Source organism: Schistocerca gregaria, chromosome 3, assembly GCF_023897955.1.
Source record: "Schistocerca gregaria isolate iqSchGreg1 chromosome 3, iqSchGreg1.2, whole genome shotgun sequence".
Taxonomy (NCBI): domain Eukaryota; kingdom Metazoa; phylum Arthropoda; class Insecta; order Orthoptera; family Acrididae; genus Schistocerca; species Schistocerca gregaria.
In genome coordinates, this window is record NC_064922.1 from 18,460,853 (window position 1) to 18,475,023 (window position 14,171).

The 14,171-nt window shown below is 48.4% G+C and overlaps 1 non-coding gene across 1 annotated transcript; it reads left to right on the forward strand.

The window, feature by feature from the left end:
* The first annotated feature begins 258 nt into the window (after nucleotides 1-258).
* Nucleotides 259-332, forward strand: Trnas-aga (transfer RNA serine (anticodon AGA)). Its single transcript has one exon. It is a non-coding gene; the product is annotated as a tRNA-Ser (tRNA).
* Nucleotides 333-14,171: the final 13,839 nt, after the last annotated feature.

Genomic DNA, 14,171 nt, shown 5'->3' on the forward strand with positions numbered 1-14,171 from the left:
TCTTAGGTATCACGGCTTAACCTCATTGAAGTCTAGAGGGTGGACAACACGTTCGTCTTACTCAGAGCGGTGTCCGAACTCTATTTTCAACGTTATACGTGCCACTTTCATTGTGGCCAACTACGATTCGATACAGAATGCACGAAACCTGAAAGACACCCTAACGGATACATAGAGAGTAGTGTTTGTCTGCTGAATAATGGGAGTGCAAGGGTCTGTGTCGTCTATATTGCTGTATGTAGCACCATTAGTCTTCGGGGCGGGCGTAGCTCAGATGGTAGAGCGCTCGCTTAGAAAGCGAGAGGTACTGGGATCAATACCCAGGGCCGCCAGAATTTTTAACACACCTACATGCGCACCTTGCCATGCAAGTGGAATAATTCTCAGCCTGCAGATGTGTCTAGGAAGATACAAGCGAATGATTAGCATCCACAATTGGCAAGCGTGCTGTTATTAGTGCGCGGGAAGCACCCTCCTCCCACGCCTACACTTTATTTAGAAACAGTACAAGTGTTCTCGTAAGATTCTCAAGCCTATGTCGGAAAGATCTGCCTTGCGCCGAGTTCACGTAAATCCCACTGCACATTCCTATTCTTTGCGTGCAGTCGGCTGCTACTGGTGTTGCTAGTTGTGACTGCTGATAACAGATGCCGTAGCAATCAATTCATGGAGTGAGTTGTATGTTTTGCGATAGTCTGTCTCTGACAAGCAAGCACAGGTGACATAGGTGCGAACACAGGAAGCTAGCAGACCGTCGCTGCCTGCAGACACCGAGCAGCAACACTAGGAGGGCGGCCTAAGCCGTAGGCGAAATGTGCTCATTCGCTTTGGCGCGACGTCGAACTATAAATAATGCTGTCACTAGCGTGAGCGTTGCGTGAGCGTCGTGGAAAGTCGGAAAAGTCGGCTGCGTGGGTGAGTGCCAAGTTTGGGGAGCGTTTTGTAGTATGCGCAGTGCAATGGAGACGCGGAAACTTGTTGTGGCCTAGTGTTTTGCAGTTGGACGACAAGATTGGTACACAGAGGTAAAGAGCGAGGCACTGAGTTGGCATGAATAATGGAGTGCACAATTGGGCTCGAGATGTGTTTGTTACCTCAGGTGTTGTATGATTGTCGACAAGGAGTGAAAACGGAGCAATTTGTGACGGCTCTTTCAATTTAACACGTTAAAAAGAGATGGAATTTGCATTTGTAATACCAGAGCATCGAAACTACTTGGAACTTTTGTGTATATTTACGGGTCCGCGCCTTTGTACTCTGCTCCCTTCACCGCTACAAACCAACCAACCATCGTGACCGTGAGCATCAGAGTCGCAAAGAATGGGGACTAGCGCAGTTTGGTCATGCATGTGGCGTAGCTCAGTTGGTAGAGCGTTCGCTTCGCATGTGAAAGGTGCAGGTTTCAAGCCGCGGCGCCTCCATTTTTTGTGGTCAGTGCATTGTAAGTGTTTGTCGCGGCGAACCTAAAGGCACGCAAGATGTTGCAAAGCCAGCGTCACAGACTGATATGATGTATACTGACGTAAGGAGAGCAAGATGTAAGTGTGGGGACCGGCTGTTATCGAGGTGTCATCGAGTGCAGATCTGTCTTAGGTATCACGGCTTAACCTCATTGAAGTCTAGAGGGTGGACAACACGTTCGTCTTACTCAGACCGGTGTCCGAACTCTATTTTCAACGTTATACGTGCCACTTTCATTGTGGCCAACTACGATTCGATACAGAATGCACGAAACCTGAAAGACACCCTAACGGATACATAGAGAGTAGTGTTTGTCTGCTGAATAATGGGAGTGCAATGGTCTGTGTCGTCTATATGGCTGTATGTAGCACCATTAGTCTTCGTGGGGGCGGGCGTAGCTCAGATGGTAGAGCGCTCGCTTAGTATGCGAGAGGTACTGGGATCAATACCCAGTGCCTAAAGAATTTTTAACACACCTACATGCGCACCTTGCCATGCAAGTGGAATAATTCTCAGCCTGCAGATGTGTCAAGGAAGATACAAGCGAATGATTAGCATCCACAATTGGCAAGCGTGCTGTTATTAGTGCGCGGGAAGCACCCTCCTCCCACGCCTACACTTTATTTAGAAACAGTACAAGTGTTCCCGTAAGATTCTCAAGCCTATGTCGGAAAGATCTGCCTTGCGCCGAGTTCACGTAAATCCCACTGCTCATTCCTATTCTTTGCGTGCAGTCGGCTGCAACTGGTGTTGCTAGTTGTGACTGCTGATAACAGATGCCGTAGCAATCAATTCATGGAGTGAGTTGTATGTTTTTCGATAGTCTGTCTCTGACAAGCAAGCACAGGTGACACAGGTGCGAACACAGGAAGCTAGCAGACCGTCGCTGCCTGCAGACACCGAGCAGCCACACTAGGAGGGCGGCCTAAGCCGTAGGCGAAATGTGCTCATTCGGTTTGGCGCGACGTCGAACTATAAATAATGCTGTCACTAGCGTGAGCGTCGTCGAAAGTCGGAAAAGTCGGCTGCGTGGGTGAGTGCCAAGTTTGGGGAGCGTTTCGTAGTATGCGCAGTGCAATGGAGATGCTGAAACTTTTTGTGGCCCAGTGTTTTGCAGTTGGATGACAAGGTTAGTACACAATAGTAAAGAGCGAGGCACTGAGTTGGCATGAATAATGGAGTGCACAATGGGGCTCGAGATGTGTTTGTTACCTCAGGTGCTGTATGATTGTCGACAAGGAGTGAAAAAGGAGCAATTTGTGACGGCTCTTTCAATTTAAGACGTTAAAAACAGATGGAATTTGCATTTGTAATACCAGAGCATCGAAACTACTTGGAACTTTTGTGTATATGAACGTGTCCGCGCCTTTGTACTCTGCTCCCTTCACCGCTACAAACCAACCAACCATCGTGTCCGTGCGCATCAGAGTCGCAAAGAATGGGGAATAGCGCAGTTTGGTCGTGCATGTGGCGTAGGTAAGTTGGTAGAGCGTTCGCTTCGCATGAGAAAGGTGCAGGGTTCAACCAGCGGCGCCTCCATTTTTTGTGGTCAGTGCATGGTAAGTGTTGGTCGCGGCGAACCTAAAGGCACGCAAGATGTTGCAAAGCCAGCGTCACAGACTGATATGATGTATACTGACGTAAGGAGAGCAAGATGTAAGTGTGGGGACCGGCTGTTATCGAGGTGTCATCGAGTGCAGATCTGTCTTAGGTATCACGGCTTAACCTCATTGAAGTCTAGAGGGTGGACAACACGTTCGTCTTACTCAGAGCGGTGTCCGAACTCTATTTTCAACGTTATACGTGCCACTTTCATTGTGGCCAACTACGATTCGATACAGAATGCACGAAACCTGAAAGACACCCTAACGGATACATAGAGAGTAGTGTTTGTCTTCTGAATAATGGGAGTGCAAGGTTCTGTGTCGTCTATATGGCTGTATGAAGCACCATTAGCCTTCGGGGAGGCCGGTGTAGCCCAGATGTTAGAGCGCTCGCTTAGTATGCGAGAGGTACTGGGATCAATACCCAGTGCCTCCAGAATTTTTAACACACCTACATGCGCACCTTGCCATGTAAGTGGAATAATTCTCAGATTGCAGATGTGTCTAGGAAGATACAAGCGAATGATTAGCATCCACAATTGGCAAGCGTGCTGTTATTAGAGCGCGGGAAGCACCCTCCTCCCACGCCCACACTTTATTTAGAAACAGTACAAGTGTTCCCGTAAGATTCTCAAGCCTATGTCGGAAAGATCTGCCCTGCGCCGAGTTCACGTAAATCCCACTGCACATTCCTATTCTTTGCGTGCAGTCGGCTGCTACTGGTGTTGCTAGTTGTGACTGCTGATAACAGATGCCGTAGCAATCAATTCATGGAGTGAGTTGTATGTTTTGCGATAGTCTGTCTCTGACAAGCTAGCACAGGTGACATAGGTGCGAACACAGGAAGCTAGCAGACCCTCGCTGCCTGCAGACACCGAGCAGCCACACTACGAGGGCGGCCTAAGCCGTAGGCAAAATGTGCTCATTCGCTTTGGCGCGACGTCGAACTATAAATAATGCTGTCACTAGCGTGAGCGTCGTGGAAAGTCGGAAAAGTCGGCTGCGTGGGTGAGTGCCAAGTTTGGGGAGCGTTTTGTATTATGTGCAGTGCAATGGAGACGCGGAAACTTGTTGTGGCCTAGTGTGTTGCAGTTGGACGACAAGATTGGTAAACAGTGGTAAAGAGCGAGGCACTGAGTTGGCATGAATAATGGAGTGCACAATGGGGCTCGAGATGTGTTTGTTACCTCAGGTGCTGTATGAGTGTCGAAAAGGAGTGAAAACGGAGCAATTTTTGACGGCTATTTCAATTTGAGACGTTAAAATCAGACGGAATTTGCATTTGTAATACCAGAGCATCGAAACTACTTGGAACTTTTGTGTATATTTACGGGTCCGCGCCTTTGTACTCTGCTCCCTTCACCGCTACAAACCAACCAACCATCGTGACCGTGAGCATCAGAGTCGCAAAGAATGGGGAATAGCGCAGTTTGGTCATGCATGTGGCGTAGCTCAGTTGGTAGAGCGTTCGCTTCGCATGTGAAAGGTGCAGGGTTCAAGCCGCGGCGCCTCCATTTTTTGTGGTCAGTGCATTGTAAGTGTTTGTCGCGGCGAACCTAAAGGCACGCAAGATGTTGCAAAGCCAGCGTCACAGACTGATATGATGTATACTGACGTAAGGAGAGCAAGATGTAAGTGTGGGGACCGGCTGTTATCGAGGTGTCATCGAGTGCAGATCTGTCTTAGGTATCACGGCTTAACCTCATTGAAGTGTAGAGGGTGGACAACACGTTCGTCTTACTCAGAGCGGTGTCCGAACACTATTTTCAACGTTATACGTGCCACTTTCATTGTGGCCAACTACGATTCGATACAGAATGCACGAAACCTGAAAGACACCCTAACGGATACATAGAGAGTAGTGTTTGTCTGCTGAATAATGGGAGTGCAAGGGTCTGAATCGTCTATATTGCTGTATGTAGCACCATTAGTCTTCGGGGGGGCGGGCGTAGCTCAGATGGTAGAGCGCTCGCTTAGAATAAGAGAGGTACTGGGATCAATACCCAGTGCCTCCAGAATTTTTAACACACCTACATGCGCACCTTGCCATGCAAGTGGAATGATTCTCAGCCTGCAGATGTGTCTAGGAAGATACAAGCGAATGATTAGCATCCACAATTGGCAAGCGTGCTGTTATTAGTGCGCGGGAAGCACCCTCCTCCCACGCCTACACTTAATTTAGAAACAGTACAAGTGTTCCCGTAAGATTCTCAAGCCTATGTCGGAAAGATCTGCCCTGCGCCGAGTTCACGTAAATCCCACTGCACATTCCTATTCTTTGCGTGCAGTCGGCTGCTACTGGTGTTGCTAGTTGTGACTGCTGATAACAGATGCCGTAGCAATCAATTCATGGAGTGAGTTGTATGTTTTGCGATAGTCTGTCTCTGACAAGCTAGCACAGGTGACATAGGTGCGAACACAGGAAGCTAGCAGACCCTCGCTGCCTGCAGACACCGAGCAGCCACACTACGAGGGCGGCCTAAGCCGTAGGCGAAATGTGCTCATTCGCTTTGGCGCGACGTCGAACTATAAATAATGCTGTCACTAGCGTGAGCGTCGTGGAAAGTCGGAAAAGTCGGCTGCGTGGGTGAGTGCCAAGTTTGGGGAGCGTTTTGTATTATGTGCAGTGCAATGGAGACGCGGAAACTTGTTGTGGCCTAGTGTGTTGCAGTTGGACGACAAGATTGGTAAACAGTGGTAAAGAGCGAGGCACTGAGTTGGCATGAATAATGGAGTGCACAATGGGGCTCGAGATGTGTTTGTTACCTCAGGTGCTGTATGATTGTCGAAAAGGAGTGAAAACGGAGCAATTTTTGACGGCTATTTCAATTTGAGACGTTAAAATCAGACGGAATTTGCATTTGTAATACCAGAGCATCGAAACTACTTGGAACTTTTGTGTATATGAACGGGTCCGCTCCTTTGTACTCTGCTCCCTTCACCGCTACAAACCAACCAACCATCGTGTCCGTGCGCATCAGAGTCGCAAAGAATGGGGAATAGCGCAGTTTGGTCGTGCATGTGGCGTAGCTCAGTTAGTAGAGCGTTCGCTTCGCATGAGAAAGGTGCAAGGTTCAAGCCGCGGCGCCTCCATTTTTTGTGGTCAGTGCATTGTAAGTGTAGGTCGCGGCGAACCTAAAGGCACGCAAGATGTTGCAAAGCCAGCGTCACAGACTGATATGATGTATACTGACGTAAGGAGAGCAAGATGTAAGTGTGGGGACCGGCTGTTATCGAGGTGTCATCGAGTGCAGATCTGTCTTAGGTATCACGGCTTAACCTCATTGAATTCTAGAGGGTGGACAACACGTTCGTCTTACTCAGAGCGGTGTCCGAACTCTATTTTCAACGTTATACGTGCCACTTTCATTGTGGCCAAATACGATTCGATACAGAATGCACGAAACCTGAAAGACACCCTAACGGATACATAGAGAGTAGTGTTTGTCTTCTGAATAATGGGAGTGCAAGGGTCTGTGTCGTCTATATGGCTGTATGTAGCACCATTAGTCTTCGGGGAGGCCGGTGTAGCTCAGATGGTAGAGCGCTCGCTTAGTATGCGAGAGGTACTGGGATCAATACCCAGTGCCTCCAGAATTTCTAACACACCTACATGCGCACCTTGCCATGTAAGTGAAATAATTCTCAGCCTGCAGATGTGTCTAGGAAGATACAAGCGAATGATTAGCATCCACAATTGGCAAGCGTGCTGTTATTAGAGCGCGGGAAGCACCCTCCTCCCACGCCTACACTTTATTTAGAAACAGTACAAGTGTTCCCGTAAGATTCTCAAGCCTATGTCGGAAAGATCTGCCTTGCGCCGAGTTCACGTAAATCCCACTGCACATTCCTATTCTTTGCGTGCAGTCGGCTGCTACTGGTGTTGCTAGTTGTGACTGCTGATAACAGATGCCGTAGCAATCAATTCATGGAGTGAGTTGTATGTTTTGCGATAGTCTGTCTCTGACAAGCTAGCACAGGTGACATAGGTGCGAACACAGGAAGCTAGCAGACCCACGCTGCCTGCAGACACCGAGCAGCCACACTAGGAGGGCGGCCTAAGCCGTAGGCGAAATGTGCTCATTCGCTTTGGCGCGACGTCGAACTATAAATAATGCTGTCACTAGCGTGAGCGTTGCGTGAGCGTCGTGGAAAGTCGGATAAGTCGGCTGCGTGGGTGAGTGCCAAGTTTGGGGAGCGTTTTGTAGTATGCGCAGTGCAATGGAGACGCGGAAACTTGTTGTGGCCCAGTGTTTTGCAGTTGGACGACAAGATTAGTACACAGTAGTAAAGAGCGAGGCACTGAGTTGGCATGAATAATGGAGTGCACAATGGGGCTCGAGATGTGTTTGTTACCTCAGGTGCTGTATGATTGTCGACAAGGAGTGAAAACGGAGCAATTTGTGACGGCTCTTTCAATTTAAGACGTTAAAAACAGTCGGAATTTGCATTTGTAATACCAGAGCATCGAAACTACTTGGAACTTTTGTGTATATGAACGTGTCCGCGCCTTTGTACTCTGCTCCCTTCACCGCTACAAACCAACCAACCATCGTGTCCGTGCGCATCAGAGTCGCAAAGAATGGGGAATAGCGCAGTTTGGTCATTCATGTGGCGTAGCTAAGTTGGTAGAGCGTTCGCTTCGCATGAGAAAGGTGCAGGGTTCAAGCAGCGGCGCCTCCATTTTTTGTGGTCAGTGCATGGTAAGTGTTGGTCGCGGCGAACCTAAAGGCACGCAAGATGTTGCAAAGCCAGCGTCACAGACTGATATGATGTATACTGACGTAAGGAGAGCAATATGTAAGTGTGGGGACCGGCTGTTATCGAGGTGTCATCGAGTGCAGATCTGTCTTAGGTATCACGGCTTAACCTCATTGAAGTCTAGAGGGTGGACAACACGTTCGTCTTACTCAGACCGGTGTCCGAACTCTATTTTCAACGTTATACGTGCCACTTTCATTGTGGCCAACTACGATTCGATACAGAATGCACGAAACCTGAAATACACCCTAACGGATACATAGAGAGTAGTGTTTGTCTGCTGAATAATGGGAGTGCAAGGGTCTGTGTCGACTATATAGCTTTATGTAGCACCATTAGATTTCGGAGGGGCGGGCGTGCGTAGCTCAGATGGTAGAGCGCTCGCTTAGTATGCGGATGGTACTGGGATCAATACCCAGTGCCTAAAGAATTTTTACGAGGGTCGGTCAAAAAGTAATGCCTCCCATTTTTTTTCTACTTAAAAAAATTAAGTTAAGTGAAAAATTTGAATTTGGCGCCATTCCTCAAACCTTCTTCTGCAATCCACTGCAGTAGTAACTTTCTGTGTCAACAGGTGGCAGCACAGCAGAAGTTTGTAAGATGGCCGACATCGATGTTCGTTTGAGACAGCGTTGTGTGATTGAATTCTTGAATGCAGAAGGTGAAACGCCCATACGCATTCATGAAAGACTGAAGAAGGTGTATGGTGTTGTGACAGTGGATGTCAGCACTGTTAGACGATGGGTTCGTCGTTGTAAGGAAGCTGAAGGGCAAACACCGTTGACTGACGAAAAGCGGAGCGGCAGGCCGGTGAGTGCAGTGACTCCACACAACATTCAGCAAGTTGATGACATCATTCGTGGTGACCGTCGGGTGACTGCAGATGAAGTGTGTCGCATTATTTCTCTTAGTAAAGGCAGTGTGATCACGATTATTAAACAATTGGGGTACTCAAAAGTTTGTGCACGGTGGGTTCCAAGAATGTTAACCGATCAGAATAAAGAGGCAAGGAAAACAATAGCCTCCCTACACTTGCAGCGCTTCCGTTTGGAGGGAGATGAGTTTCTGAAAAAAATTGTGACCGGGGACGAAACATGGGTGCATTTTTTTGAACCCGAATCAAAGAGGCAGTCAATGAAGTGGCGTCACACAAGCTCGCCGAGGAAGAAAAAATTCAAAACTGTGCGATCGGCAGGGAAAGTTATGGCAACAGTTTTCTGGGATACAGAGGGTGTGATTCTGGTTGATTTTTTGGAGCAGGGATGCACAATAAATTCTGTTCAATACGTCACAACCCTCAAAAAACTTAAAGCACGTCTTCAGCGAGTTCGCCCAACAAAATCAATGGCAGATGTTCTTCTTTTGCATGACAATGCAAGACCACACACCAGTCGTCACACCTCTGACGAGATTGTCAAAATTGGATGGGAAGTTTTGCCTCATCCCCCATACAGCCCTGACCTGGCACCATCAGACTTCCATCTGTTCGGGCCACTAAAAGAAGCTCATCGTGGGATTCATTTTGAAGATGAGGAGGCCGTCAAAACATCCATGGGTCAATGGCTTAGGAAGCAGAGCTGTGATTTTTACCGTGCTGGGATACATGCCCTTGTTCAAAGATGGACCAAAACTGTAGAGATGGGCGGAGATTACATTGAAAAATGACAAAATGATCCTCAATGTTGTGGTTTTTCAACCTATGTAATTGCATTTAAATTTCCTGACAATTAAACGTAGAAAAAAAATAGGAGGCATTACTTTTTGACTGACCCTCGTAACACACCTACATGCGCACCTTGCCATGCAAGTGGAATAATTCTCAGCCTGCAGATGTGTCTAGGAAGATACAAGCTAATGATTAGCATCCACAATTGGCAAGCGTGCTGTTATTAGTGCGCGGGAAGCACCCTCCTCCCACGCCTACACTTTATTTAGAAACAGTACAAGTGTTCCCGTAAGATTCTCAAGCCTATGTCGGAAAGATCTGCCTTGCGCCGAGTTCACGTAAATCCCACTGCACATTCCTATTCTTTGCGTGCAGTCGGCTGCAACTGGTGTTGCTAGTTGTGACTGCTGATAACAGATGCCGTAGCAATCAATTCATGGAGTGAGTTGTATGTTTTGCGATAGTCTGTCTCTGACAAGCAAGCACAGGTGACACAGGTGCGAACACAGGAAGCTAGCAGACCCTCGCTGCCTGCAGACACCGAGAAGCCACACTAGGAGGGCGGCCTAAGCCGTAGGCGAAATGTGCTCATTCGCCTTGGTGCGACGTCGAACTATAAATAATGCTGTCACTAGCGTGAGCGTCGTGGAAAGTCGGAAAAGTTGGCTGCGTGGGTGAGTGCCAAGTTTGGGGAGCGTTTTGTAGTATGCGCAGTGCAATGGAGACGCGGAAACTTGTTGTGGCCCAGTGTTTTGAAGTTGGACGACAAGATTGGTACACAGTAGTAAAGAGCGAGGCACTGAGTTGGCATGAATAATGGAGTGCACAATGGGGCTCGAGATGTGTTTGTTACCTCAGGTGCTGTATGATTGTCGACAAGGAGTGAAAACGGAGCAATTTGTGACGGCTCTTTCAATTTAAGACGTTAAAAACAGGCGGAATTTGCATTTGTAATACCAGAGCATCGAAACTACTTGGAACTTTTGTGTATATGAACGTGTCCGCGCCTTTGTACTCTGCTCCCTTCACCGCTACAAACCAACCAACAATCGTGTCCGTGCGCATCAGAGTCGCAAAGAATGGGGAATAGCGCAGTTTGGTCGTGCCTGGGGCGTAGCTCATTTGGTAGAGCGTTCGCTTCTCATGTGAAAGGTGCTGGGTTCAAGCCGCGGCGCCTCAATTTTTTGTGGTCAGTGCATTGTAAGTGTTGGTCGCGGCGAACCTAAAGGCACGCAAGATGTTGCAAAGCCAGCGTCACAGACTGATATGATGTATACTGACGTAAGGAGAGCAAGATGTAAGTGTGGGGACCGGCTGTTATCGAGGTGTCATCGAGTGCAGATCTGTCTTAGGTATCACGGCTTAACCTCATTGAAGTCTAGAGGGTGGACAACACGTTCGTCTTACTCAGAGCGGGGTCCGAACTCTATTTTCAACGTTATACGTGCCACTTTCATTGTGGCCAACTACGATTCGATACAGAATGCACGAAACCTGAAATACACCCTAACGGATACATAGAGAGTAGTGTTTGTCTGTTGAATAATGGGAGTGCAAGGGTCTGTGTCGTCTATATGGCTGTATGTAGCACCATTAGTCTTCGTGGGGCTCGGGCGTAGATCAGATGGTAGAGCGCTCACTTATTATGCGAGAGGTGCTGGGATCAATACCCAGTGCCTCCAGAATTTTTAACACACCTACATGCGCACCTTGCCATGCAAGTGGAATAATTCACAGCCAGCAGATGTGTCTAGGAAGATACAAGCGAATGATTAGCATCCACAATTGGCAAGCGTGCTGTTATTAGTGCGCGGGAAGCACCCTCCTCCCACGCCTACACTTTATTTAGAAACCGTACAAGTGTTCCCGTAAAATTCTCAAGCCTATGTCGGAAAGGTCTGCCTTGCGCCGAGTTCACGTAAATCCCACTGCACATTCCTATTCTTTGCGTGCAGTCGGCTGCTACTGGTGTTGCTGGTTGTGACTGCTGATAACAGATGCCGTAGCAATCAATTCATGGAGTGAGTTGTATGATTTGCGATAGTCTGTCTCTGACAAGCAAGCACAGGTGACATAGGTGCGAACACAGGAAGCTAGCAGACCCTCACTGCCTGCAGACACCGAGCAGCCACACTAGGAGGGCGGCCTAAGCCGTAGGCAAAATGTGCTCATTCGCTTTGGCGCGACGTCGAACTATAAATAATGCTGTCACTAGCGTGAGCGTTGCGTGAGCGTCGTGGAAAGTCGGAAAAGTCGGCTGCGTGTGTGAGTGCCAAGTTTGGGGAGCGTTTTGTAGTATGCGCAGTGCAATGGAGACGCGGAAACTTGTTGTGGCCCAGTGTTTTGCAGTTGGACGACAGGATTGGTACGCAGTAGTAAAGAGCGAGGCACTGAGTTGGCATGAATAATGGAGTGCACAATGGGGCTCGAGATGTGTTTGTTACCTCAGGTGCTGTGTGATTGTCGACAAGGAGTGAAAACGGAGCAATTTGTGACGGCTCTTTCAATTTAAGACGTTAAAAACAGACGGAATTTGCATTTGTAATACCAGAGCATCGAAACTACTTGGAACTTTTGTGTATATGAACGTGTCCGCGCCTTTGTACTCTGCTCCCTTCACCGCTACAAACCAACCAACCATCGTGTCCGTGCGCATCAGAGTCGCAAAGAATGGGGAATAGCGCAGTTTGGTCGTGCATGTGGCGTAGCTCAGTTGGTAGAGCGTTCTCTTCGCATGAGAAAGGTGCAGGGTTCAAGCCGCGGCGCCTCCATTTTTTGTGGTCAGTGCATGGTAAGTGTTGGTCGCGGCGAACCTAAAGGCACGCAAGATGTTGCAAAGCCAGCGTCACAGACTGATATGATGTATACTGACGTAAGGAGAGCAAGATGTAAGTGTGGGGACCGGCTGTTATCGAGGTGTCATCGAGTGCAGATCTGTCTTAGGTATCACGGCTTAACCTCATTGAAGTCTAGAGGGTGGACAACACGTTCGTCTTACTCAGAGCGGTGTCCGAACTCTATTTTCAACGTTATACGTGCCACTTTCATTGTGGCCAACTACGATTCGATACAGAATGCGCGAAACCTGAAAGACACCCTAACGGATACATAGAGAGTAGTGTTTGTCTTCTGAATAATGGGAGTGCAAGGGTCTGTGTCGTCTATATGGCTGTATGAAGCACCATTAGCCTTCGGGGAGGCCGGTGTAGCCCAGATGTTAGAGCGCTCGCTTAGTATGCGAGAGGTACTGGGATCAATACCCAGTGCCTCCAGAATTTCTAACACACATACATGCGCACCTTGCCATGCAATTGGAATAATTCTCAGCCTGCAGATGTGTCTAGGAAGATACAAGCTAATGATTAGCATCCACAATTGGCAAGCGTGCTGTTATTAGTGCGCGGGAAGCACCCTCCTCCCACGCCTACACTTTATTTAGAAACAGTACAAGTGTTCCCGTAAGATTCTCAAGCCTATGTCGGAAAGATCTGCCTTGCGCCGAGTTCACGTAAATCCCACTGCACATTCCTATTCTTTGCGTGCAGTCGGCTGCAACTGGTGTTGCTAGTTGTGACTGCTGATAACAGATGCCGTAGCAATCAATTCATGGAGTGAGTTGTATGTTTTGCGATAGTCTGTCTCTGACAAGCAAGCACAGGTGACACAGGTGCGAACACAGGAAGCTAGCAGACCCTCGCTGCCTGCAGACACCGAGCAGCCACACTAGGAGGGCGGCCTAAGCCGTAGGCGAAATGTGCTCATTCGCCTTGGTGCGACGTCGAACTATAAATAATGCTGTCACTAGCGTGAGCGTCGTGGAAAGTCGGAAAAGTCGGCTGCGTGGGTGAGTGCCAAGTTTGGGGAGCGTTTTGTAGTATGCGCAGTGCAATGGAGACGCGGAAACTTGTTGTGGCCCAGTGTTTTGAAGTTGGACGACAAGATTGGTACACAGTAGTAAAGAGCGAGGCACTGAGTTGGCATGAATAATGGAGTGCACAATGGGGCTCGAGATGTGTTTGTTACCTCAGGTGCTGTATGATTGTCGACAAGGAGTGAAAACGGAGCAATTTGTGACGGCTCTTTCAATTTAAGACGTTAAAAACAGGCGGAATTTGCATTTGTAATACCAGAGCATCGAAACTACTTGGAACTTTTGTGTATATGAACGTGTCCGCGCCTTTGTACTCTGCTCCCTTCACCGCTACAAACCAACCAACAATCGTGTCCGTGCGCATCAGAGTCGCAAAGAATGGGGAATAGCGCAGTTTGGTCGTGCCTGGGGCGTAGCTCATTTGGTAGAGCGTTCGCTTCGCATGTGAAAGGTGCTGGGTTCAAGCCGCAGCGCCTCAATTTTTTGTGGTCAGTGCATTGTAAGTGTTGGTCGCGGCGAACCTAAAGGCACGCAAGATGTTGCAAAGCCAGCGTCACAGACTGATATGATGTATACTGACGTAAGGAGAGCAAGATGTAAGTGTGGGGACCGGCTGTTATCGAGGTGTCATCGAGTGCAGATCTGTCTTAGGTATCACGGCTTAACCTCATTGAAGTCTAGAGGGTGGACAACACGTTCGTCTTACTCAGAGCGGGGTCCGAACTCTATTTTCAACGTTATACGTGCCACTTTCATTGTGGCCAACTACGATTCGATACAGAATGCACGAAACCTGAAATACACCCTA